Genomic DNA, 26,195 nt, shown 5'->3' on the forward strand with positions numbered 1-26,195 from the left:
GCGAACAGCTCGTAGTTCACGCTTTGCTCACAGGAGCGCTAGAATGGTGTCCCTCTTGACAGGTTTCTTATTGTTAGTTCCAGTAGGCTGGAATTTCCCTCCTTAATATACGTGTTTTGGTGATTAACGAAATGTTTGTGATTCTGTGAGTTTGTAGGGCTATGAATCTATCCTGGAAAAGCAATAATGTTTAATTGTCGTAGCTGGTGGTTAACTACAATGGTATAGTGCTGTGTGCCGTACTGTAGAAGGAAGAGTTGGAAAGTAAAGGGGATTTAATTTCACGAATTTCCATGCAATTCAGGGCTCAGACAGAAATAGGTCAGTGCTATTTATAGAGATGTCCTTGTACCCAATCTTGAGGCAAGAACATCTTTCGTACGTGGGCGGCATTTTCGTGAATCTGGTTTTCGCCCTTAGTTGAAAAAGAAACTGAAATATAATATTTTCCCCACTGTGTTTGAAGATTATTCTTCACATGAAACACCTGAAATAACCGCATAAAGGAGAGAAATTATGAAACATAATAAGAACCGTGAAAAGATGAAATGAAATGGCGTATGGCTTCTAGTGCCGGGAGTGTCCGAAGACATGTTCGGCTCGCCCGGTGCAGGTCTTTTGATTTGACGTCTTTAGGCGACCTATGCGTCTTAAGACGACACATACACCCAGTCCCTGTGCCAGCGAAATTAACTAATGGTGGTTAAAATAACCGACCCAGCCGGGAATCGAACACGGGAACCCTGTGATCAAAGGCCAGCACGCTAACCATTTAGCCATGGAGCCGGACCGTGAAAAGATGAGTACATAGTTCAAGGCAATAATGACGATACTGCTACTCCAAAAACAGGAAGAGGTGATAAAAACCCACACGACGTGCAATGCACCAATCTTACAGGTCATAATAGCAAGTCCATTGAAGTTTAGCCAGAAAATAATGCCAACAATAATTTAAGTGCTGCAAGCGTTTGTCGTCACTAAGAATAAAACTGTGTCATGCAAATAAAAAAGTTAAACACATAAAGATGGAGATGGAATACCAGAGGAGGCAGTTGAACCAATATGACAACCAGCATGTTTAAAAATCATGCTAGAAATTAACGAACGTAACCCTACCAACATACAATGTTCTCTTATTTTGGATCAAAATGTAAACCTTAATAAAACGACCAGAACATTATCTAAAACGATGTGTAATTTGGGAAATTATTTCACCTAAAATGTACAATTTTGCTAGAAGCACTTAATTTAAATTAACATCAAGGGGCACACTGAACCGCTATATAGGGGATACATCATCTGAAACAGGTGTAACAGACAGCTTTTTTTCTCCAGTACGATAAGAAAATAGACACATTGTTTAATCGTTAGGACACTTCAGCAAATACAAAAGCTCTTAGATGTGAAAATAGATCCGATGACGTACCTAAATGACAAGATGTGCTAGAAAATAGGACAGTACTTGCGAACCATTTATTGTGCTTTCTGATAAACGGCTTATCAACCAACTAACGAATTCCTGTGGCATGCTACTTCTCAAAGAAACTTTCTGGTCTTGAACTTCACGCCTTAACGTTGTCAGTAATTAAAGAAGTGGAGTCTTGTGGTTTTATAATATTGAGATTAGTTACTGACAACCACAAAACTAATGCAAATATGATGAGAAGATTTTCTGAAGGAAGATCAATAAAACCACAAATATGACATCCGAAAGACCAAAGGAGACTTTAATTTCTAGCTTTCAACCAGTACATATTGCAAAATGTTAGAAACTTACTTCTAGAAAAGATAATGACAGACGGACATGAAGGAATAACAGGAAGGAATATAGAAAAGTTGCACGAAATGCAATCAAGGCAATAATAAAGCCTGTTTCTTTCCGAACAAGGAAACACGTTGCACCTACGAACTTGGAGAAGATGAATGTAAAAATAGTGAAAGGAGTATTCTCTACAGAGGTCATCACTGCTCTGGAATATCTGAAGGAAAATTCTTCCTGGTAGAAAGCACACTTTTTCAAGAATTTTGGTGCAACTATTACTTTATTGAGATTCATAAAGAAATGGATCCATGTTCATGATACAAGTAGTACTAATGTACACCACCATAAAGAGAAAATGCACTTTCTTTGAAGTAAGCAACGAGAGGCTCTCTAGGTTGGAAAATGAATTTTCGGCATACCTGGCGGAAATTAAGACATGCGGTGAAAGTTGCAGGATTTCTGAGTAAGGAAACATATGAAGCAATACTATTGACTACTTCTTCGACCATTAAGCGTATCAAGTACCTTCTGTCCTCTGGACTTCATGTTGTACTAAAGAGAACAACATTTAACATCTATTTAACAGGGAAATTGTCCAGTAAATTACGACAAATTTCAGGAAGTAATAATATGTTGGATTGTAGGGCAGTAATATTCAGCATGAACAGGTTATTGAAAACAGGCTTATATTCATTATCATCCCACACAGAGAAAAGTAAAGGACAAACAGCAGCAGAGATCACATCAGGCAAGAATGTGCAGGGGAAAGAGGTTTTGCAGAATAATATGTCAAGCTAAGTGACAAAGTTCGAACATATAAAATTAATAAAAGGTTTTAACAGATAAAAGATTGGACCATTATTAAGAGAAAGAAAATGGCTAAAGAGAAACATTCTAAAACAATTGATCATTTAAAGTATGAATCCAAACAATACCGATGTTTCACTGTTCTGCAGACAAACCTGCAGCTTTAATTCCTGTCACGTTCACAGTGCAGTTGCTCCTGGGGCTCATCATGAGGATTTGTCGCCAGTTTCTCAAGACGATCGTTGGGAAACCTCCAGACAGCAACTTGTTAACACCTGTCACCATTTTTCTTACATTCCTCACACCCGCCTGAAATGCGCTCGTTAACTTATTTCTTGCACGGATTTTTCAAAGTCTTAGTCACTTCTTTGGAAACTACCTCTCTCTCTCCCTCCCCCCCCCCCCTCTCTCTCTCTCTCTCTCTCTCTCTCTCTCTCTCTCTCTCTCCCCACGGGTGACAGATGACTGCCTTCAGTCAAGCGAAATGTCAAACGCGTAGTATATACTGGCCGTCAGGCTGAAATGATTTATAGCGACTGCTAACATAGAATGTGTATGTTGGGTATGCAGCCCGAAGACTGGTTGGATCCTCAACAGGTTCACCATTAGCTCTCATAGATGGCCTAGGTGTCACTGAAGAGGCGTACTAGGGAAATGAGGAGTGAGATAGTTTCCCGTTGCTTTCCTCACTGAGCCAGAAGTTGCTATTGCACATCAGTCTGCTAAGCCCACTGAAATGCGTGCACCAACCGACCCTATGAGCGACATTTTCACACCATTCATAGCAGGGACTTGCTGCATAAGGAATGACATTACTAGCGTTACTCATACCTCAGCCACTTTCATATTGTCAAAGACAAGGATAAGACTGAGACAGGTCAATGAAAGTAACAATTTTATTCTAGCCCATACCAGAAGACATAGTACACTGTAAACACTACATCTTGCCAGCAAAGGCCTAACATAGAATATACTATTTAAAAATTATTTTAACTTCGATCCTTACTATTTAATTAATTATTTAGTTACGTAATTACACTTCATTACGGTTCCCTTCCAGCAATTTATTTTTTTGATACGAATGTCAAAGGCAGGTATTTATAGCAAGTCGAGGTTAATATCTCTTCTAGTGTACTGTCACTTCATGTTCTTCAGAGGAGGTTTGTTGTGTTCTCTGAAAGACGTACTAGCAGCAACGTTTTGAAGAGCTGTGGTAGTCATAATGAAGTGTGGCCATAATGTCACGAAACACTGATAACTTCACGATTGAAGTGTTTCCGGGATCTGATCTTTAAAGAAGGCAGGCTACACCTCCGCTTCACCAGTGATAAAGTAACTCCGAAGACTTTCTTTTTACAATCCGCTTCGCGTCGCACCGACACCGTCTTTAGGGATTTTTATAGTGAGGAATATATGCATGTAGATTTAACAATTAACCGAATTATTCTGCATGATGTTCAATTCTGGTTTTTTTTCATAAAATGCAGTGCAGCAAATTATTTCGTTTTCTGTTCATACCTTATAGAGATTCTAAATACCAATTTTTACATCTGGAAACTTTTAAAATTTTGAGGTATAGATACACTCATTTTAAAAATTCACCCCCCTTTTCACCCTCCCATTAATTGGATTTTCCTAAAACAAACAAATATGTGTTTCTTTGTTTTTAAAGTAGATCCCAAACACCAATTTTCAGTTCTCTAATATCTTCAGTTTCTGAGACATGTGTCATTAAAGGCATTCAACCGGTTTTTCACCCTTTTCACCCCTACTATTGGGATTTTACGAAAACAAAAATATACGTGTTTGCTTATTTTTTTAGGAATTTCTAAATACCAATTTTTACATCTGTAAACTTTTAAATTTTTGAGATATAGATACATTCATTTTAAAATTTCACCCCCCTTTTCACCCCCTTAGCGATGGAATATCCAAAAATCCCCCCTTAGCGAGCACCTACATTATACTATAAATGTATCCTCAAAATTTCATTTCATTATGTCCAGTAGTTTTGGCTCAGCGATGATAGTCAGTCAGTCAGTCAGTCAGTCAGTCAGTCAGTCAGGACAAGTTATTTTATATACACTGACTGACAGTGACAATGCAACACCAAGGAGGAGTGGTTCGAAAGGGATGAAAGTTGGGGAAAAAACAGAGACGGCACGGATGAATAATTGATGTTTATTTCAAACCGATATGCAGGTTACACAATGCGCACGGCATCGACTCAGTAGGATGTAGGACCACCGCGAGCGGCGATGCACACAGAAACACGTCGAAGTACAGAGTCAATAAGAGTGCGGATGGTGTCCTGAGGGATGGTTCTCCATTCTCTGTCAACCATTTGCCTCAGTTGGTCGTCCGTACGAGGCTGGGGCAAAGTTTGCAAACGGCGTCCAATGAGATCCCACACGTGTTCGATTGGTGAGAGATCCGGAGAGTACGCTGGCCACAGAAGCATCTGTACACCTCGTAGAGCCTGTTGGGAGATGCGAGCAGTGTGTGGGCGGGCATTATCCTGCTGAAACAGAGCATTGGGCAGCCCCTGAAGGTACGGGAGTGCTACCGGCCGCAGCACATGCTGCACGTAGCGGTGGGCATTTAACGTGCCTTGAATACGCACTAGAGGTGACGTGGAATCATACGCAATAGCGCCCCAAACCATGATGCAGCGTTGTCTAGCGGTAGGGCGCTCCACAGTTACTGCCGGATTTGACCTTTCTCCACGCCGACGCCACACTCGTCTGCGGTGACTATCACTGACAGAACAGAAGCGTGACTCATCGGAGAACACGACGTTCCGCCATTCCCTCATCCAAGTCGCTCTAGCCCGGCACCATGCCAGGCGTGCACGTCTATGCTGTGGAGTCAATGGTAGTCTTCTGAGCGGACGCCGGGAGTGCAGGCCTCCTTAAACCAATCGACGGGAAATTGTTCTGGTCGATATTGGAATAGCCAGGGTGTCTTGCACATGCTGAAGAATGGCGGTTGACGTGGCGTGCGGGGCTGCCACCGCTTGGCGGCGGATGCGCCGATCCTCGCGTGCTGACGTCACTCTGGCTGCGCCTGGACCCCTCGCACGTGCCACATGTCCCTGCGCCAACCATCTTCGCCACAGGCGCTGCACCGTGGACACATCCCTATGGGTATCGGCTGCGATTTGACGAAGCGACCAACCTGCCCTTCTCAGCCCGATCATCATACCCCTCGTAAAGTCGTCTGTCTGCTGGAAATGCCTCCGTTGACGGCGGCCTGGCATTCTTAGCTATACACGTGTCCTGTGGCACACGACAACACGTTCTACAATGACTGTCGGCTGAGAAATCACGGTACGAAGTGGGCCATTCGCCAACGCCGTGTCCCATTTATCGTTCGCTACGTGCGCAGCACAGCGGCGCATTTCACATCATGAGCATACCTCAGTGACGTCAGTCTACCCTGCAATTGGCATAAAGTTCTGACCACTCCTTCTTGGTGTTGCATTTGCTCTGTCAGTCAGTGTATATAGATGACTATATTTTCAAATTGCAGCTCCTGAAATTCAACTTTCGAAATATGACTATGTTTTGTTATTGCAGCAATATGGTTTACATTCGTTACCTCTTGACCACGAAAGTGTACCAGCACTACCCATGGTGCACTATCCCTAGTGAATGTGTATTGTTTGGTAAAACTGGTATTAATAATCCACTTTCACTGAAGGGGTCAGTGGAGGTGCACCATCACTAGTAATGGCATAACTTCACTGAAACTCCCACGTCTACTATAACAAGCACACATTCCTCACTTGGTGCCAAATATATATGGACAATAAAGGCGGACAGATTCAGTATCTCCTTTTAAACAATGGCAAGTAATAAACTTCATAAAACCGATCAATTGGCTGCGTAGTTTGGGGCACGTAGCTGTTAGCTTGCATTCGGATGATAGTGAGTTCGAACCCCACTGTCGGCAACCCTGAAGATGGTTTTCCGCAGTTTCCCGTTTTCACAGCTGGCAAATGCTTGGCCTGTATCTAAGGCCACGATCACTACCTTCCCACTCCTCGCCCTTTCCTATCCCATCGTCGCCATAAGACCAACCTGTGTCGATGCGACGTAATGCAAATCTATAAAATTAAAATAATAACAAATATATTTAAAATAGTTCATCATGCTCTTCTATGGTTCCATGACCGCCGCTGAACTTAGCTGATACACGGCAACGACTGTCTCGATCGCCGATAGTAAAAATACCCCGTGGTCGTTTCTCAGTTCAAATGCTCTGATTGCACATCCTCGTTTTTATTTACATCGACAATGATAATACATTCAAATTACTATTCGTTAGTACAGTTGTAACGGGGACTTTTCAATACACTTGCAATGATAATTTAAAAATATTTAAAATAATGAAATCACATCTTATAATAATTACCGTCTTATTAACACAACTAATTTATAACAACGAGAATAGTGTATCAATATTCCTCTCGTAACTTCGATATTTGAACAGCCTTATTTCACGTTTAGTTAAACAAAAAACCAGGTGTATAATTATGTTACTGCAATGTTCCAAATTTTGAACATCTTCCTTGACTTGAAGTATGAGAATCTATGCTGTAGAATAAGAAAAGACAGGCTTCCATTACAACTGTAGAGTAGATAACTCCCAGCATCACCTGGCCTTGTTAGGCTATCAAAACGTTCAAAGAAGATCAGGAAGAACTATGCTCAACTTTCACAGAACCTACTAATAACCATGAGCGCAGAATTTCAGACAAACTCATGTACACAGTAACCACCCCCCGAGGAATGACAGCGGTGTGACTAAATAAACGAAAATCTGTAGTATTTCTTTTAAATTATTACTCAAACGTTCCCCTAATCAGTTGTGATGCTCACAACATTATTATTTCTGTAGAAATAAATGTTTGGAATCTCACTCTCCAAACATGATGAGAACAGCACCGACAGAGTGTGAAGATTGATGGGAAGAGAGGAATATTATGACTATGAGGTTGGATGAAAGATGATAACGCAAAACTTCCGGATAACAGGTGAAATTCAGCCACTAACAAAAGTTTTTAAACATGTTATCAAGATTACTTCACTAAAAGAGAAACAACGGGAAGAGGGAAATGTAGTAGCATTGAACAATAACCGTATTATTTCACGGCCTCCTCCAAGCTGCACGGGAAGAAAGGAATAATAACTTTCAGTAAACTTTCTTATAGCATTCCCTTGCATGTACTAAACTCAGTATTTTAGAAATTACTTTCGATCTGATTTGTTTCGAAAGAAAACAAAGTATAATTTTTTAATGAATGTCCGATGGAGAGAATTTATAATCAGATGTTGAAAGGCTGAAATAAAATAAGCGCACCACAAAATAAATAAAAATGTGGTTTAATCAATCGGTACTAAAGGAATCAATTAATTCCCTTCAACTTTCTCTTCTAGATGAGTTATTTCATGGTAAGTACGAGTCATTCAAACTTCCCCAAATTACTAAACCAAAAACGAATAAACTATGTGGAACATACTCTTATTAATAAATAACATACTGTAGAAAAATTACATACAAACTGATGATCAAGTCGCGACTTCGAAAGTGATCATGCAGACCAACAGAGTACTCCAAGGAGACCCACTAATCCCCTTGTTGTTTAACATTGTGACATATGATGTGGTGAAGGTTACTTAACAAGGAATAGAGGATTTGAAAATATATTTATACGCAGACGACATGGTCACTGAATGAAGTTCCCTACATGATGTGTAAAAAGCTGTAGACAATCTAGACAGGTGGGCAAAAGATAACAAGATGAAAATTAACACAGAGAAAACAGTTAAAATGACATTTCGAAAAGGTGGTCGAGAGGCCGCAAGTGACAGGATACACCTAAGATCTACAGTCCTCAAGACTGTCAATACATTTAAATATCTAGGACTGATCATGCAAACAAATGCAACAACCTATAGAATTCAAATATATTCTAGAGCAACGGCAGCCACCAAAGCAATGTATGATATTAAAACCATTACCAAGCTTTCACTAGAAACTGCTATGAAACTTTTCGATGCGAAAATCGCGCCAATTGCCCCACATGGACCGGGCATTATATGGGATGAACTGGGTCTGGCTGAGCTGAAGACAATTGAAACAGTCAAGTCGCGCTTCCTGAAAGCTACATTGGAAATATCAAAATACTCAAAACCGAGGCTTGCAAATGAGCTTGCAAAGTAGACCTTCTTCATCGAGGACCTCCGAATGAAGCGAGGGTTTCCATCCACAGACGCTTGGGAAAAATTACTGCAGGACAGAGTGAAGAAGAGAGAAGAAATCTGGCTCGATTTTTACTCAACGGAGGCGATGATGAATAGAACATGGACAAAGACTAATCAAGACATGCGACATTTCGTTAACTCGATGGCGGTCCATAGGTATCACCATAAACTGTGCAACAATGAGTACTTCCATGACCCTGACGAAACCTTTGTTTGCAAGCTGTGCAGTGACCATTGCAGTCGATATCATGTAATCACATGCAAAAACCGGGGATTATCCATTGTGAACTTCTGTAATAGTGATAAGTGACAGTACATAAGAAAAACTTTGTTTATACCATACACAATGTGTGTGCTGTATCTTAATTAATTAATTACTGACTTTCTTAACTGGCTCCGCTACCTCTTATTTCAGACAGCACGTCAGTTGGTCCCACAAGGCTCAGTGAACCCAGTTTCAACCGCAGTTCGGTATTAAAATGCTTTCTTGTCCCGAAACTGATGTTCTATGAGGTGCAAATGTTACATTTCAACAACCATAAATGGCACATACATCAGTTTGCACTATATCTTAGGTAAGTCATCCGAGTTACCTCAACTCCACAACCTCCACCAGGACACAAAAGCCTTGATATAACTTGGCTTAACAACCAACCACTGTTCAGCCCGAAGGCCTACAGATTACGAAGCGACGCGTGGTTTTTTGGCTTCCTAGACCGGAAGCACTATCTCTCCGTCAGATAGCTCCTCAGATGTTCTCAATCAGGCTGAGTGGACTTAGCTCCAGTCCTCAGATCCAGGTGAAAATCCCTGACCAGGCCAGGAATCAAACCCGTGATCTCCAGGCCAGAGGTAGGCTCGCTAACCCTAGACCACGAAACCAGCCGATTTTTCCTCAGAAGACTCATTTAGGGCTGCCACCCACGTGCCAGATTCCCATCGTATGTTCACCTAGTCTTTTCATAAATGATATCAAAGAAGGTGCAAATTTGTCAAACATCTCCCTTAGTAAATTATTCCAAACACAAATTCCTCTTCCTATATACGAGTATTGTATCCAATTTTTCCTTCTGAATTCTAACTTCATATTGATGGTAAGTATACTTCCTACTCAAGCTTATTTGTCTACTAAGAACATCTCAGATGTAAGGCTTTTCAGGCGTTTGCACTATTAACCAGCGTCACATTTGATATGTTTTTTTGACATGCTCTATTGGTGGAAAAATATCTAATTCCCACCTTGGGAACTTAGAATTTCCATACTAAGAACATACCAAGACATCTCTCCACTGACAGCACGGAACATTCTGCTTAGTCAAGTTGTCCGTCTTCTTACATCCGAGACTTCCCAGCCCAATGTTTGCAATATTTTTAAACACTACTCTTTCATCGGAAATCAATAAGACCAATTGTATATATTCCAGCACTTGAATCAAATAATCCTGATATGGGGTCCCATACACCCCAACAATACTGTAACTTAAGTTCTTACCGGTGACTTAAACGCCATCTCCTTTATATCCTTACTACAACTCCTAAATACTCTCATAACAGAGTACGGATTATTAGGTGCTGATAGGTTAGAATGCAAACTTACTTAAGCCAGTAACAAGTATATCCTACAATGTACAACGTTTATGCTATGAGATTTGCATAGACGTTAGGGGTACAGCCTATAGAACTCCTTGAACTTATGCTACTCTTCCTACATTTTGGTACAACGGGTTGCGTAACACTTCCTACAAACCAAATTACTTTGCATTCTAACCTATTACCACCTACAAATCCGAGACTCATAACAATATGAAGAGATGCGTAACCTTTATTTACAATCCCGTTTATGTGATTAACTCAATGAAGATCTTTCCTTATATTACCTCTTAAGTACTTAGAGTGATACTCTTTTCACCCCATCAACGCAGTAAAAAAAATTCAAAGGACTTTTCCTCTTGGTCAAACAATCTGACTTTCCACCTCGTTTGCCATCATATCGTCCTTCTGAGAATGATAGCGCAAAATTTCATGAAAACTCCGGTCGGTGGTTCAGAGTGATGCCGTTTCGGAAGACAGACTTATTTTAATTTTTATACTCGTGCATAATGCTATTTATTCGGGGCATCGACCTAAGAAGATATTTTGCCCATATACTCGCACATAGATATTACTTTTAATTGCGTTACATTTAGTAGAATATGTATTTCATCAATTAATAATTCAGGCATATATTAGTCAATACGATCTGGCATAAGCCTGCTTACTTCATTTCGATCGACATGGTTCTGAGGTTCAGTTCAACAGAGAACGGTAACTGGAACTAGTCTTCTCGTACCTATTAATAATAATTGTTACGGGGTTAACCATGGAGTAGAAAGAGGTTAAAGAAGGTGCCGGAGTGAATGGGTCTATTTACAATATCAAAATCAATTTAACTTGAACTGAAGGTTATATTTTTTCAGAAAACAACAACTTAACAATTTTCACTTGGTGAACATAAAACATATCAGGTACAAAGTACTCTTGAAACAGGACTAGGAAAGTTAGAGATTAGTGATTTTTACAGATCCTGGGCTTCAAGCCCGTAATTTTTACAATTTCCAGAGCTCCGAGCTCAAATTTACAATTCCAAAATGAAAACAAATTTAGTCAAGGTCATAAATCCCCCTAATTCAAAAAGCACATGCTCTTAAAATTACAATATCTAGCCTTCCAGAGGCCCTCGTTAACCTTACCAAAACTTTGAAAGAGAGCAAACAGGCTCTCGGTTCCTTACTGCCTACTCGAAGCAACATTACATCAATCCCTTGTCTCTCAAACCACCATTTAAAAACGGAACTTATTTTTACAGCGGTATTTTATACCCAACCTACTGGGCCTTCATGGAAAAGAAACAGGTTAGATAACTGGCCCAAAGACAAGGTGAATGGAGGCACACTGCGCTCCAAAATAATGAACACTTAAAAAACTAAAGGGCTCTAGGCCGATGAAACAGGGGCTATTCTCAAACTACTGAGGTGATTCGTATAGAAATACTGCTTTAACACTTTTCAGAAGAAAAAAGTTACAAAACGTAGTCATCTTAAACCAAGATGAAGGGGAGCTCGAGAGGGTAATTCACTCTCTATCCCCGATTTAAAGTTAAAGCTTTATGAAGTTTTTACATTAGCTGGGAGAAGATTTACATTTTAGAAACGTTTGTTACATAACTAAAGATTCGGACCTTTCCCTCGGATTAAACTGCGGAGGTAGCAAGAAAGTATGAAGAAATTTATGCGGCCATTACCTTATAGATGTTCTGCTGCCGACGAAGAGGCTGCCCGCCTCCTGCTTAAACACACACTCTCAGAAAGACGACGATCAATTGGCCAAGAAACGTGAAAATCCGCAGTTTATAAACCCTCATGGAAGGTTCGAGAGCATTGAAAATTAAATAGGACACATCCCCTAAAATTTTATTTGTTGAGTTCAAAAGTAACACTGAAAATCGAACAAGAAGCCTGTGATAGGTTGAAGATTAATTACAGAAACTTTTCATTGGCCAGATTCAAAACTGGCGGAAAGGAAAAGGAAGTAATGCCAACCCAAAAATAAAACAACATCAATCAGTTACAAAAACGTAGAAATACAAAACTTCTTTAAATTATAAGTTCTTTCACTTTGCACCAGAGGGCATGATCATAAATTCTTTAGTGGTTTCATCTGTAGAAAAATGTCCAAACTTCTTGATGAATATCAAAACAAGGAGAAATTCACTCAGTTTAGGAAACTTCACAACAGAACGATTACTTATTTTTTCGGTGGAGACATCTTTTATTAAAGTTCCAACTTGTTATGTTATTCGTTTCACTTTTGATAGATAAAGGAGTTCCTTTAGGAGCTAATTTTGAATGCGCGGCGTTGAGGTGTACCTCCCGGTACAATGATAAGAAGAAGAAGAAGAAGAATTAGAAACGTTTGTTACGTAATTATTATTATTATTATTATTATTATTATTATTATTATTATTATTATTATTATTATTATTATTATTATTATTATTATTATTATTATTATTATTATTATTATTATTATTATTATTATTATTATTATTATTATTATTATTATTATTATTATAGTACGAGGTTAATTCCTGGGGGCAAAGGCGGCCAAGCATTGATCTAACCATTCTATCCCACTCATTGCCGAGGTTGCGGATTGTTGAAGCCTTTACCTTCCTCTCATCCAAGGGCCTTCATGGCCTCAATGAACTGAATGTGCTTTGTTTTTATATGTTAATATGACCTGTTTTCAAATGCACATAAAATATCAGTTCATTTCACGGAAAGCCAAAATCCAATAGATACTCGCTCTAGACCACCAGCGTATATATAGCGTTTCTCCTCAATATGACCTGTTTTACGGTGAAACCACGATACGCTGTAAAAAAAGATATAGTAAAGAAATGCACTCGTGATACTGAATTCTTGAACAGACAGAATAACTATGGTAGTCGAGCATGCATGAAATATAGACCATGTAATTCTGTTCGAGAAGACTCAGACATTGATTACATTAGTCTACGTTGAATGTTAACGTGAGATCACTCAGGGAAGCCATCGAAACTCAGATAAATCCAGAAAAATTCAACAGAGAACGGGAACTGGCACTGGTCATCTCGTACCTAGAAACATTATTTCTCTTCTACCAATTTTTCCACATCCTGGTTGGGTCGCGGGTGTGAAATGTGGATTTGAACTAGTTTTACAGCCGGATGCGCTTCCTGACGTCAATCCTATGTGGAGGGATATATTCGCTATTGTATATGTTCTGTGGAGGGTGGTAGTATATGGTATATGACGAGAAGAGTACTGGGACAGATACAGACACGAGTCAAATGACCCAGGTGCAATTACAAACTGCGACCCGAATGGGTGGTGGTGGTGATTATTGTTTTAATAAGAAGTACATCTCGGCAACCATCCTCTATTTTGTAATTTATTGACAATGCCATACAACTATTTCAAAACAAGCAAACTCTATGTACATACTAATAGAGTTACACAAACTTCTTATTGGTTATTAAACAAAAATATTAGAACAAATTTAGGATAATTCCACAAACAGAACGTTGATAAGTTGCATCTAAACAAATTAAAATTTAACACTGGAGAACATCAAGTCGTTCACAGTAGAATAATTAATTTTTTAAACCAAACACTTTTTCCTTTTGCACATTAGGAGAAAACTTAATTATTCCTGTCATTCATCATCCAAATCCTTGAACAGTACATAGTTATACCAACACAAAACACTTTGCATTTAACATAAAATTGGCAGATATTACAAAAGGAACATAACAGGAAGGCACTCAGAATTTAAAAAGATGTGTTCCAAAAGCTTCTTGAAGACTCTTCTGTCTGACCATCTTCCATCGTTCTTTCCTGAGATGATGCAGAAATCCAGGTAAAGTCCCACTTGTATACTGAGAGTACGCCTTGATATTGGAGTGAATGGCTTCGGCTGTTATTCATATGCAAGCGTTTCCACTCTCGTTCTGTGCGTGATTTAGTTCCAGATTCAGTATCTCTCTCACTCTGTCACTGGTTATTGTTGTCCCTGATATCCTGTAGATAGCGTTTAGTGTCCATCTCCAAACCAGTACCGCATTGCCGCATATGGTAACTCGATGCACGAGACTGTCCGTCTGGTGACATACCAGGCATTTGTCATCAGATACTTGTCCATGCCGTTTTAATTTCTCACCCGTCGGGACGATTTCATTTATGTATATGTAGAGCGATACCCTCCATTCAATCGGGATCCATTTGTTCCAAATACTTTTCCAGATCTGCTTCCAGTCACGATTTGGGTATTTCTGTTGTACTAGTGGAATACATTTATATTGCTTCAATCTGAAGTTGTATATATTCTTAACTTTATCCAACTTTCCAACTGTAATTTATGTTTCTAGAAGTTGTTGTAGAATGGAGAGAGCGTTCCGGAAGCAGTTTCTAAAGGCATCTTGTTGTTGCAGGTTTGTTGTTACACACAATTTTACCACTGCACTATCAAATACATCTCCTCTTGAGTACAATGCTTTAATGATATGTGACAGAAAGAGTGCTGTGCACTTCTTTTCGACTGCAATTAGGCGCGAGCAACCATCCTATTCAGTAAGAAGAAGCTGATCTCTTCTTATTCTGTAACTGCATCCTTTCCATAGATAAAATCCAATTGCCATTTCAACAATTTGGCAAATGACATGTGAGGCGGGAAGAATTTGGTCATGGTACCAGAGCCTCGACAGCGCAAAGATATTTACATGCCAAACTGTTTGGAAAACGTTGAGTCACCTTGAAAGTTCCTCCTTTAGCTGAAACCGTAGGGTGTTTAGAGCAGAAGTCCAATTAGACTCTATTGTCTCTGAAATATCGTTACTGAAGGTAATGCCCAATATCTTGCAGTGGTGAACAATTGGAATCCGGGAGCTGGCAAATATTTGTCGATTTTCATTTGAACCTAATAGCAATAATGAGGATTTGCTGTAATTCACTTGTGCCCCCAGACACCTTACAGAAGACCTCGAGAGTCTCTTGCGCATTAATAGCATCTTCGTCACTGGTCAACAGTAGGGTAATGTCATCCGCGTATGCGCGTACTGTGAAGCATTCGTTGTTAATAGTTAGTCCGGTTAAAGAATTTTTCAAACTTTGAATCAGGGGTTCTATTGCTAAAACAAAAAGTGCCATTGATAATGGGCATCCTTGTCTAATTGATTTGTTTATCGAAAATTTTGCTGAGAGAAATCCATTTATCATAAGTCGTGAGGATGCCTTGTGGTATATGCGCTGTATTGTTTCTATGATACTGTTTGGAAATCGAAACCTTTTTAAAACTTTCCAAAGATAAGAGTGTGCTATCCTATCGAATGCTTTGTTGAGGTCAATGCTAACCAGAGCTCCTGAAGCATTGTCACACACTTAATGATATATGATGACATCACGAATTGCCAGTAGATTATGTAATATGTTTTTCCAGGTATAGTTGAAACCTGTCCATTAGTAATTAATGAAGGAAGGATAGTTCTGATTCTGTTCGCTAAAATATTGGCCAGTAGTTTATAGTCGGTGTTTAATATTGTAATAGGTCTATAGTCACTGATATAAGTGCAACTGGAGAGTTTAGGAATTAGGATGATAATTCCCTCTGCAAATGTATCACTTATGTTGTGACTGAAGGCATAATTAATAACTTGTATCAGGTCTTTACCGATAGTGTTCCAAAATTTCTTATACCATTCATACGGGATCCCATCATAGCCTGGCGTCTTATTTGGTGCAGTATGGTCTAACGTGCGCTTCACTTCGTTTTCGGAAATATTGTTAGTAAGATGTGCGATATCATCTCCTTCTAGATGACTCTGGAGGTGATGAAGATGTCTGTCAATATCGAACTCTGAGATGCTGTCTTCTGCAAACATTTCACGGAAATATCTCTCACTTTCTACAAGGAGCTGTTCCTTTGTAGGCAACATTGTCCGTTTACCATTATCCCATCGATTAATAAATTGCTTATTGGCTGATCGTCTAATCTTGGCAATCTGGTAGAGAGCGATTTTCTCTCTTTCTATGAGGGAAGTGCCTTTTACGTGCTGATGTAGTTGTTTCGGGCTGCTTTCCTTAATACCTAAAATAATTCTCTTAATAGAATTTAACGCAGAAGCGACATTTTGGCCTTGCTGTTCCTTGTGATGCAGATCAAACATAACTCTGTCATAGAATTCAATTTTCCTACTTGTATCCTGGTTGTGCTCATACGCTATTGTCCGTCCGAGAGCTCTAATGGCAGGTTTAAGTTTATATGTCCACCAGTCCATCACGCTACTATAGCGATTTTGCGCTAATTTGCATTGCTGATAGCACTCTGTGAAACGTTGGACATCCTCAGTATTATTGAAAACAGACCTATTCATCTTCCATATTCCTTTCACCATGATGCATCTGTCACTCCTTGTTGTCTTCATCATAACTAGAACGCTATGGTGATCGCTAAAGGCGACTGGAATCACCTTACAGCTATCGAGGAGCTGTACTTGTGTCGTGGATACGTACATCCTATCTATCCTGGATTTCGACTCCCCACGGCAATATGTAAATTCGACATGTGAGTCATGTAGCTGCTGCCACACATCCTTAAGATGCATAGACAGTATTAGTGTCTGAAGACCTGGACAAAAGTTAAAAGTACCTGTTTGGTCTCGTGGGTGAAGAGTGCAGTTGAAATCACCTACAAGAATTATTGGACCAGGTGCCACTAAATGGGGCACTATTTCATTTGTGAATAAGAGGTTTCGGTCCTGTTTGTACTGTGACCCGGATGGGCTATATACGTTTATCAATCTTGTGTTATTTGGCAGACAGAAACATTCCCGCAGGGTCCATGATGACATCAGTGAGCTGAATTCCTTTCCTGTATACTATTGCAGTTCCTCGGAAGTTCGTTATATAGTCATCGTTATACACTGACTTACAGAGCAAATGCAACACCAAGAAGGAGTGGTCAGAACTTTATGCCAATTGCAGGGTAGACTGACGTCACTGAGTTATGCTCATGATGTGAAATGCGTCGCTGTGCTGCGCACGTAGCGAACGATAAATGGGACACGGCGTTGGCGAATGGCCCACTCCGTACCGTGATTTCTCAGCCGACAGTCATTGTAGAACGTGTTGTCGTGTGTCACAGGACACGTGTATAGCTAAGAATGCCAGGCCACCGTCAACAGCGGCATTTCCAGCAGACAGACGACTTTACGAGGGGTATGGTGATCGGGCTGAGAAGGGCAGGTTGGTCGCTTCGTCAAATCGCAGCCGATACCCATAGGGATGTGTCCACGGTGCAGCGCCTGTGGCGAAGATGGTTGGCGCAGGGACATATGGCACGTGCGAGGGGTCCAGGCGCAGCCCGAGTGACGTCAGCACGCGAGGATCGGCGCATCCGCCGCCAAGCGGTGGCAGCCCCGCACGCCACGTCAACCGCCATTCTTCAGCATGTGCAAGACACCCTGGCTGTTCCAATATCGACCAGAACAATCTCCCGTCGATTGGTTGAAGGAGGCCTGCACTCCCAGCGTCCGCTCAGAAGACTACCATTGACTCCACAGCATAGACGTGCACGCCTGGCATGGTGCCGGGCTAGAGCGACTTGGATGAGGGAATGGCGGAACGTCGTGTTCTCCGATGAGTCACGCTTCTGTTCAGTCAGTGATAGTCACCGCAGACGAGTGTGGCGTCGGCGTGGAGAAAGGTCAAATCCGGCAGTAACTGTGGAGCGCCCTACCGCTAGACAACGCGGCATCATGGTTTGGGGCGCTATTGCGTATGATTCCACGTCACCTCTAGTGCGTATTCAAGGCACGTTAAATGCCCACCGCTACGTGCAGCATGTGCTGCGGCCGGTGGCACTCCCGTACCTTCAGGGGCTGCCCAATGCTCTGTTTCAGCAGGATAATGCCCGCCCACACACTGCTCGCATCTCTCAAAAGGCTCTACGAGTTGTACAGATGCTTCCGTGGCCAGCGTACTCTCCGGATCTCTCACCAATCGAACACGTGTGGGATCTCATTGGACGCCGTTTGCAAACTCTGCCCCAGCCTCGTACGGACGACCAACTGTGGCAAATGGTTGACAGAGAATGGAGAACCATCCCTCAGGACACCATCCGCACTCTTATTGACTCTGTACCTCGATGTGTTTCTGCGTGCATCGCCGCTCGCGGTGGTCCTACATCCTACTGAGGCGATGCCGTGCGCATTGTGTAACCTGCATATCGGTTTGAAATAAACATCAATTATTCGTCCGTGCCGTCTCTGTTTTTTCCCCAACTTTCATCCCTTTCGAACCACTCCTCCTTGGTGTTGCATTTGCTCTGTCAGTCAGTGTATAAGAAATGGAAGTTTGTCTCATTAACTTCCTGGAGGAATAAGATATCAATATCATATTCCTTCAAGAACCGACTAAGCAGCGCTTGAGTTGTAACACTCCTTGCTCCATTAATATTAAGGGTGGCGTAAGTTGTAAGAAGACTCACCATAACAAGACAGAGAGGGAAACCAAAATGTCAAGAAACTGTACTCATGTTTGCGTAGACGGTTATTTATAGATACGACAGGTAGTGGTTGGTGCAGAGTCAGTCAGATACAGACGAATTAGAATTAAACTCTTTCCGCTCGGCACTCTTCTTTCTTGTATGTAGACGTGGGTCCCTATAGACTAAGGAAGTATATGATGGTTGACTGTCCTTCAAGCTTTTGTCAGCCGTGGATGACGTACTGTGTGTTTTATTTATGTTTCTCATTCGAGGTGTAGACGTTCTTACTTTGTTTCTCTTCTCCGATACACTCTTCAGTTTCCACACCTTCCTCTGTCATTTTGGTATCTATTAAGTCCCGATAGGGCGTATCTGCACTGCCCATAATTTCGGTTTCCATCCTAGAGGGGAGAGATGCGTTGTTCGGGGTCTGGCTAAGATCCAGGATTAAAGGGGTCCTTGGAGTATCTATCACGTAATTCACGGATTCCTGGGCAGGCGTGGAGTTAACTGTGGCCAAGGATATAGGAGGCACGTCTTTAGTTGCATTAATTTGTTCATGGATTTCAGGAGGTAGGTTGTTGGAAATGCTATGTTCCAACTCAGTCTTCATACGTTTATTCTGACTCTCCGTGACCGAAGGAAATTCATTCCTATCAATAGCCGGGTTGTATGCTGTGTTTTCCTCATTGTGTATATCTGCCCACGGGGCTTGTTTACTGGCGTTGTTGTGTGGCTCCGTTAGCATGTGTGAAACGGGTATAGTGGGACCTAGTTCACTGACGAAGGAGTTAACAGGTGTGAGTGTGGGGTTGTTTATATTCCTTCTCTCTGCCAAGCGATTCTGGCGAAGCGGACAGTCTGGTTTCAAGTGACTGGGCGAATTACAAGCAAGGCATGTTTTAGTTTGGCCGTCATAAATAATAACCTGTGCACGAAAGCCTTCAATATATAAGAAGGAAGGTATTGTGTCTTTTAACTCCATTCTAATAGCACGTATACCGTTGCGTACTTTGAAGTGTTATTGCTGTGACCACTCCTCTTCCCTGTGTTCTACCACTTTCCCATATTTATTAACGCTAATGAAATGGACTCTATAGGGACTTCCAGGCGAACATTAAGTATTCGAACATTCTTTTGTACCTTGTCAGCTGGCATCACAGTAACTTTTCCTATACGACCATCACTTAACATTATTTTCTGAATCCCTGAATAGTGACATCGCAAACGTTCGTAAATCACTGTTGAAATTACCTTAATATTTGCTGCGGTTTCCAGATTGTCCAGCTGGATCATGTCGATTTTATCTGATGAGAGTTTCAGCAGTGACTGGATCCAGTTGTGTACGTCCCACGCCGAAGGCTTATTCTCACGTTCAAATATGCATTTCAGAGTATTCCTCCTTACAAATTTTGTTGCCATGATATTACTTATCTTTTCAATGTTTCGCTGAAAAAAATATAATTAAACGAATTCACACAAGTAGAACTCGAAACAAACTCGTAGTTTTCTTAACAAGTACACTGTTGTGACACGAGCGACTAGCAGGAGAATGCGTGTATTAACAACGATAGAGTTGGTCGTGCGGTTAGGGCTGCGAAGCTCTGAGATTGCATTCGGGAAATACTGGGTTCGAACCCTACTGTTGGCAGCCCTGAAGATAGTTTCCGTTGTTTCACACTTTCACACCAAGGAAATGTTGGGGCTGTACTTTAATTAAGGCCACCGTCCCTTCTTTCACATTCCTAGTCTATCGTCGTCATAAGACCTATCTGTGTCGGTGAGACGTAACGCCAATTGTAAAAAATAAAATCTATTAAAATCTATCTGATCAGAGGGAAAACATCGAAAGATCCGACACTTCTGAAAATGACGGTATCGACGAAAAAAGGTAAGGACCACAAAGGGCGTGAAAATGATAGACTCCCTAGACCTCGATACCTAATCCGACGGGATCAGAAGATAACAAGAGTTGACCAAGGGAGGTAGGATAGGATATATGAAAGTGAGGAGCCGGGCACAAGTACCTGGAAGCAATGGCAGGACTCGGCTATGGGTCCCGTAGTCACCAACCCACGCTCATAAGTTAAGAGTTCTTGGGCCCTTTTTAGTCACCTCTTTCGACAGGCAGGGGTTACCATTCACAGGGGTTTCGATCCCGGGACCCTCTGAACCAAAGATCTCAACGCTGACCATTTAGTCAATGGGATGGGCTCCTGGCTAGCAACATTTATCTGAATAGGTCCATACTGTTTTGCCTTCACAGAACCAATCAGATATATTCACTAAGACTTCCTCGAATACCTAGCCAGTTTCATAGTTGGGCGGGCTAGAGCCACATAGGAGTAGGTTGATGCACTGTAAAGAGGTATGAATTTCAGCGTTTTTAGCGCGACAGCTGCTTACCGCCGTTTCGTTGCTCATCTGGAACTATTAGCTTGTAACCTGGGTTGTATCACTCCCGTGCACGATTAGTTTTTCTTCCCAAACAACTGACAGGAAGCCCGACATCTTACACAGTCGGGGCTATACTTGATATTTCGACATTGTCATAACAAATTCCTATGTACATCTTTAAAAAAGTAGTTGGTAGTTAGGTGGTGTGTGTTGTAGAAGGAAATGCAGCAAGAAGAGTATCAACCCTTTCAAGGATTGCAGTTATTGGTTCAGAAAGGGAAGGGCCATAAAATCATTACATAAAATCTTCAGGCCTATGTAAGCATGCCTAGCGTAACGTTTAGCAGTATTAGCTGCCGTCCTCAGGGGCTCGGGTTCGATTTCCGGTCCTGCTAGAAATTTAAGGAGAGCTGGTATGTGTTCAGAATGGTACATGCAGCTCATCACCAGTGGAGGTGTGCCTGAAAAGACCTGCACCACATCAGGACGAGGACATGAGCTTACTTTTACTATCAGCCCTCATACCACTTTTCAAATTTCTTGGCAGAGCCGGGAATCGAACCCGGGCCTCCGGGCACTGCACCACAGAGGCGGACTAGCCCATACAATAATGATTAAAAGCGTGGATCTGCCTTTACAGGAATACTCTCAGCAGTGACATATGGCTTCTATTCCTCACTGTATATTCAGCATAAATGGAATTCAATCAGTGATCTAGCATTATCCAGTACTTTATCGTTACTATTATGAATCCCATTCAGTTACAGTTTTGTAAATAGCTGCTGAATATGAAATGACGAATCAGCAACAGCCATCCGCCCTCTTCTAAACAAAAACCAGTTGAAAGCATGTGATTTTCGTCCTACAATTAGCAAATTTCCTGAAGGGATTATATCAGCTACTGACGTATTTACGTATATTAAATTAATAATTGTATTTTTGTTACCTCTCAGCTCATACAGACAGTTTAGTTTCCCCACTTATAACATTGTTCTCTTGAATGTATGTGTGTAACCCTTGTCTCGTTTGTTTACGGGACCAGGTATGAAATGAGATGAATCTTTGTAGTGAGATTTCATGAACGGATGCCCTTCCTGAAGTCAACCTCTTCAAAGTATTTAATGAAATGAAATTAATGATGTGATATATGATAATAGGAAAGGCGAGGGTGAAACCCGGTGTCGGCACATAGCCTACTCCTTTCGAATAGCACCAAGGGGTCTGCTCAACGCTTAACGTTCCCATCGGACGACTGAATCGCCATCAGGAGCGACATATGCCCTTACTCAATATGAACACTTCAGAGAGGTTTACAATTTCATCCAGCTGTTTGGCACGCCATCCAGCGATTGGAAATTATATACCACCACTTCTCCTACCCTAACGGCCAACATTCTCATGGTGAAAGTTTTTCGACAACTGGACTCGAACCGGCTAACCACGGTGTTAGACCCTATAGACCTTACGCCTTAACAATCATGGCCAGGCGGGCTGCACTTTACCTATTAATAAATACTTAAGTAGCCTACTAAATTTCGTTTCACATAATTTTAAAACTTTTATTTCCACTGTCCAGGTATCAGTAATTGAAGTGTGCTTCAGTTCGGCATTTCTCTTCCTGCATTATGTTGACTTGGAGCCACTAAGGCTGGCGAGGATACTAATAGGAAGACGGTGTACAAGGCATCCACTTAGAAATGTTATAACGTCCTACTTGTCTGTAGCCTGCGGGTGGAAACTCCTTCCAAAGCCACGATGGATAGGTGCATGTTTACCGTTGGTTGTCATGACAACCAAGCAGAGTTTATACTTAGCTAAAATGTGTTTTAAGTCGAAGTGACACGGCCAAGATGGAAGTAGAGGTACAGTTACATCATCCCTTGCGTCTTTCCCATTGTAAATATCTCATTCTACCTTCAACAGTTTTATTGATACTGGAACGTATTGTCGAGTATTTGTTAAAGCTATTGTACGGTGAATTTCGAAAAAATAACAATTTATTTCTTTATTAAATTATTTATTTAATTAATTAATCTCTGTCCTCTTTCTTTCTTTCTTTCTTTCTTTCTTTCTTTATTTATTTATTTATTTATTTATTTATTTATTTATTTATTTATTTATTTATTTATTTATTTATTAATCCGTTTTCCCTCCAGGGTTGGTTCTTTCCTCGGACTTAGCGAGGGATCAGGTACCATCCCAGCATTTGCAAAGAGGAGAAGTGAGAAACGACAGAAAAAGGCTTCGAGGATGGCTGAGGTGGAAATCGAAACCCCTGTAGTCAGTTGCCCTCCCGAGGCTGAGTGGACCCCGTTCCAGCCCTCGTACAACTTTTTCAAATTTCGTGGCAGAGCCGTGAATAGAACCCGGGCCTCCAGGGGTGGCAGCCAATCAGCATTTTCGTGATGTGAAAATGGGAAAACATGGAAAAACATCATCAGGGCTGCCGTCAGTGGCGTTCGAACCCACTATCACTGGAAGCAAGTTCACAGCTGCGCGACCCTGCGGCCAACTAGCCCGGTCTGATAAGTTTTGAACACGAATGTATGGTTCGTTGATCGAACTCCAAGAAAGCTTTATTTTCATCTGCGATTAGACCTGTACTGTAAGTTGTTTATCACAAAGGCCCGGGAGAATCGTGTCGTCTCAAAACTCACGAATTCCAGGAAGAGGATTAGTAAGAACAGGTTTCTCCACCTGGGCCAGTCTCAAAACTCAAGACCAGAGCCAGTTCTTCTTTGAATGGATAAAATCGAATGAATAATCATGTTGAATAATCGAATATGTTTCAAATATCATTCAGTTATATCGCACAGAATAATTGGATGCGTCATTAATATTTTTTTTTTCGGTTTAAGTGTGTCGGGTAGACAATCTACTGAAATAAGCGAACAGATGAGCTGTTACGAAAAACAGAAATAAGCCTTTTTTTAAATTAATCTCTAAGTGTTGAAACTAAATGAGTGAATAAACTGACTTCATCTTTAATATCTCTAAGTAAAATTCACCGGGCGAGTTGGCCGTGTGGTTAGGGGCGCGCTGCTGTGAGCTTGCATCCGGGAGATAGTGGGTTCGAATCCCACTGTCGGCAGCTCTGATGATGGTTTTCCGTGTTTTCCCATTTTCACACCAGGCAAATGCTGGGGCTGTACCTTAATTAAGGCCGCGGCCGCTTCCTTCAAACTCCTAGGCCTTTCCTATTCCCTTCGCCGCCATAAGACCTGTCTGTGTCGGTGCGACGTAAAGGCACTAGCAAAAGACTAAATAAAATTCCTTATTCAAGTAAATGCCACCTTCTGGCCATGTAATGGAACTAAGCCCCAGCACCACCAACTGACAGTTTATTTTAACTGCCAGCGGGCAATATACCTACTTTAATTTTATGTCGTCCGGCTGCATGCATAAATTGTTAGCGTGCTAGCGTTTGGTCCAAGGGGTCCAGGGGGTTCCGGGTTCGATTTCCGGTCGGGTCGGAGATTTAAAGTTTTATTAATTAATTCCTATGGCTCGGGGACAGAATGTTCGTACCGTCATCAACATTAGACTTCATCTTCGGTAGGGCCTCATCCTCACAGATGTGCAGATCGCCTACACGGCGTTAGCTCTAAAGACCTGCATCAGACTTCCCCGGAGGCCACATATTATTATAAATTAATGTGAAAGGTAAAAAATGCATTATATTAGGTTTAAGACAAGAGCAAAATATTTAAACAATAATAATAATACACTTCGATCTCTTTCATTCACCAGCCATTATTTTTCCCCTGTGAGTTGGGGTGGCAGAATAACGTCCACAGTATCCCCTGCCTGTCGTAAGGGGCGACTAAAAAGGGAAGCATGAGTCACCGCGCACGTCATCCCTCCTGCGGTCATCGCAAGCTCCTGCTGTCCGGAATCGTGAATGTTGACACTCATTAGCATGTTTATATTAGATACCAGTTTGTAGTCATGAGTTTTGATACTATTTGTCACTAATTTTAGCCCGTGAGTTTTGAAACTCGTGAGTTTTAAGACGTAACTGATAGAATGGGTACTCGATACCCCTGTTAAACTCTGTTTCATTTACTTTATGTAAAGATGCTAGACTGTTGAGGATTTAAGGCGGTGAATACGGTTTGATTTTGTAAAATGTAGGTTGTGTCTTTGATAAGCCTGTAAGATGTGAAATTTTGAAAATAGATTTCTCGTGTAAATTTGTAGAGCAGTGAGGCTCTTAATATTGGTGTAAAGCAAATTGGGAGATTCGTCTCCTTGACTAATGTATTAAAGGAGCAGTAATGCTCAGGTGTAAATTGTAATAGTGAGCTTCAAACTCCGCCTGTGAATTTATCTGATTATTCCTGAACTCTCTAAGAATGTTTTTTCAAGCCTATAATCTAAGGCTCTGTAACTAATTGTTTAATTACTTGGCAGCGTATTAAGATTTGAAAAGAAAAGGTATAGAAAAGAAATTAAACTGCCAAATTTTAAAGTTTAAAATAAATCAAACGATTTTCGCATGTCCACCCATTCATGCCAGCACCTTCTTTCAACTCTGTAGACCACGGTATCCCCGTAATATTAATAATAATTGTACCGGGGGTTCACCGTCTCCGTCCTGTTAACCTGCGCGTCGTCTATAAGGCCATCTATATTATGGAACTTGAACGAATGTAATGCAAGATACTTGGATTTTCAACAATTAAATGTCTCTACCATCGGCCTAAATGCCCCCTCTGGCAGGATTAAAGATAATTAATTCTTAAGGGAAAGTTAATCTTTTAAGGTTCGATAACCGTAGTTTGTGAAGATTGTTTTATTCATGTATCAAAGTTGTCAACACTCCTACTGCTTCCTTCTTCTTCAGTTATTATCAGTTATTAACCAACCAGGAATTTTTGGAATATTTCCTCTAGCCA

Source organism: Anabrus simplex, chromosome 6 (genome assembly GCF_040414725.1).
Source record: "Anabrus simplex isolate iqAnaSimp1 chromosome 6, ASM4041472v1, whole genome shotgun sequence".
NCBI classification, from domain to species: Eukaryota; Metazoa; Arthropoda; class Insecta; order Orthoptera; family Tettigoniidae; genus Anabrus; species Anabrus simplex.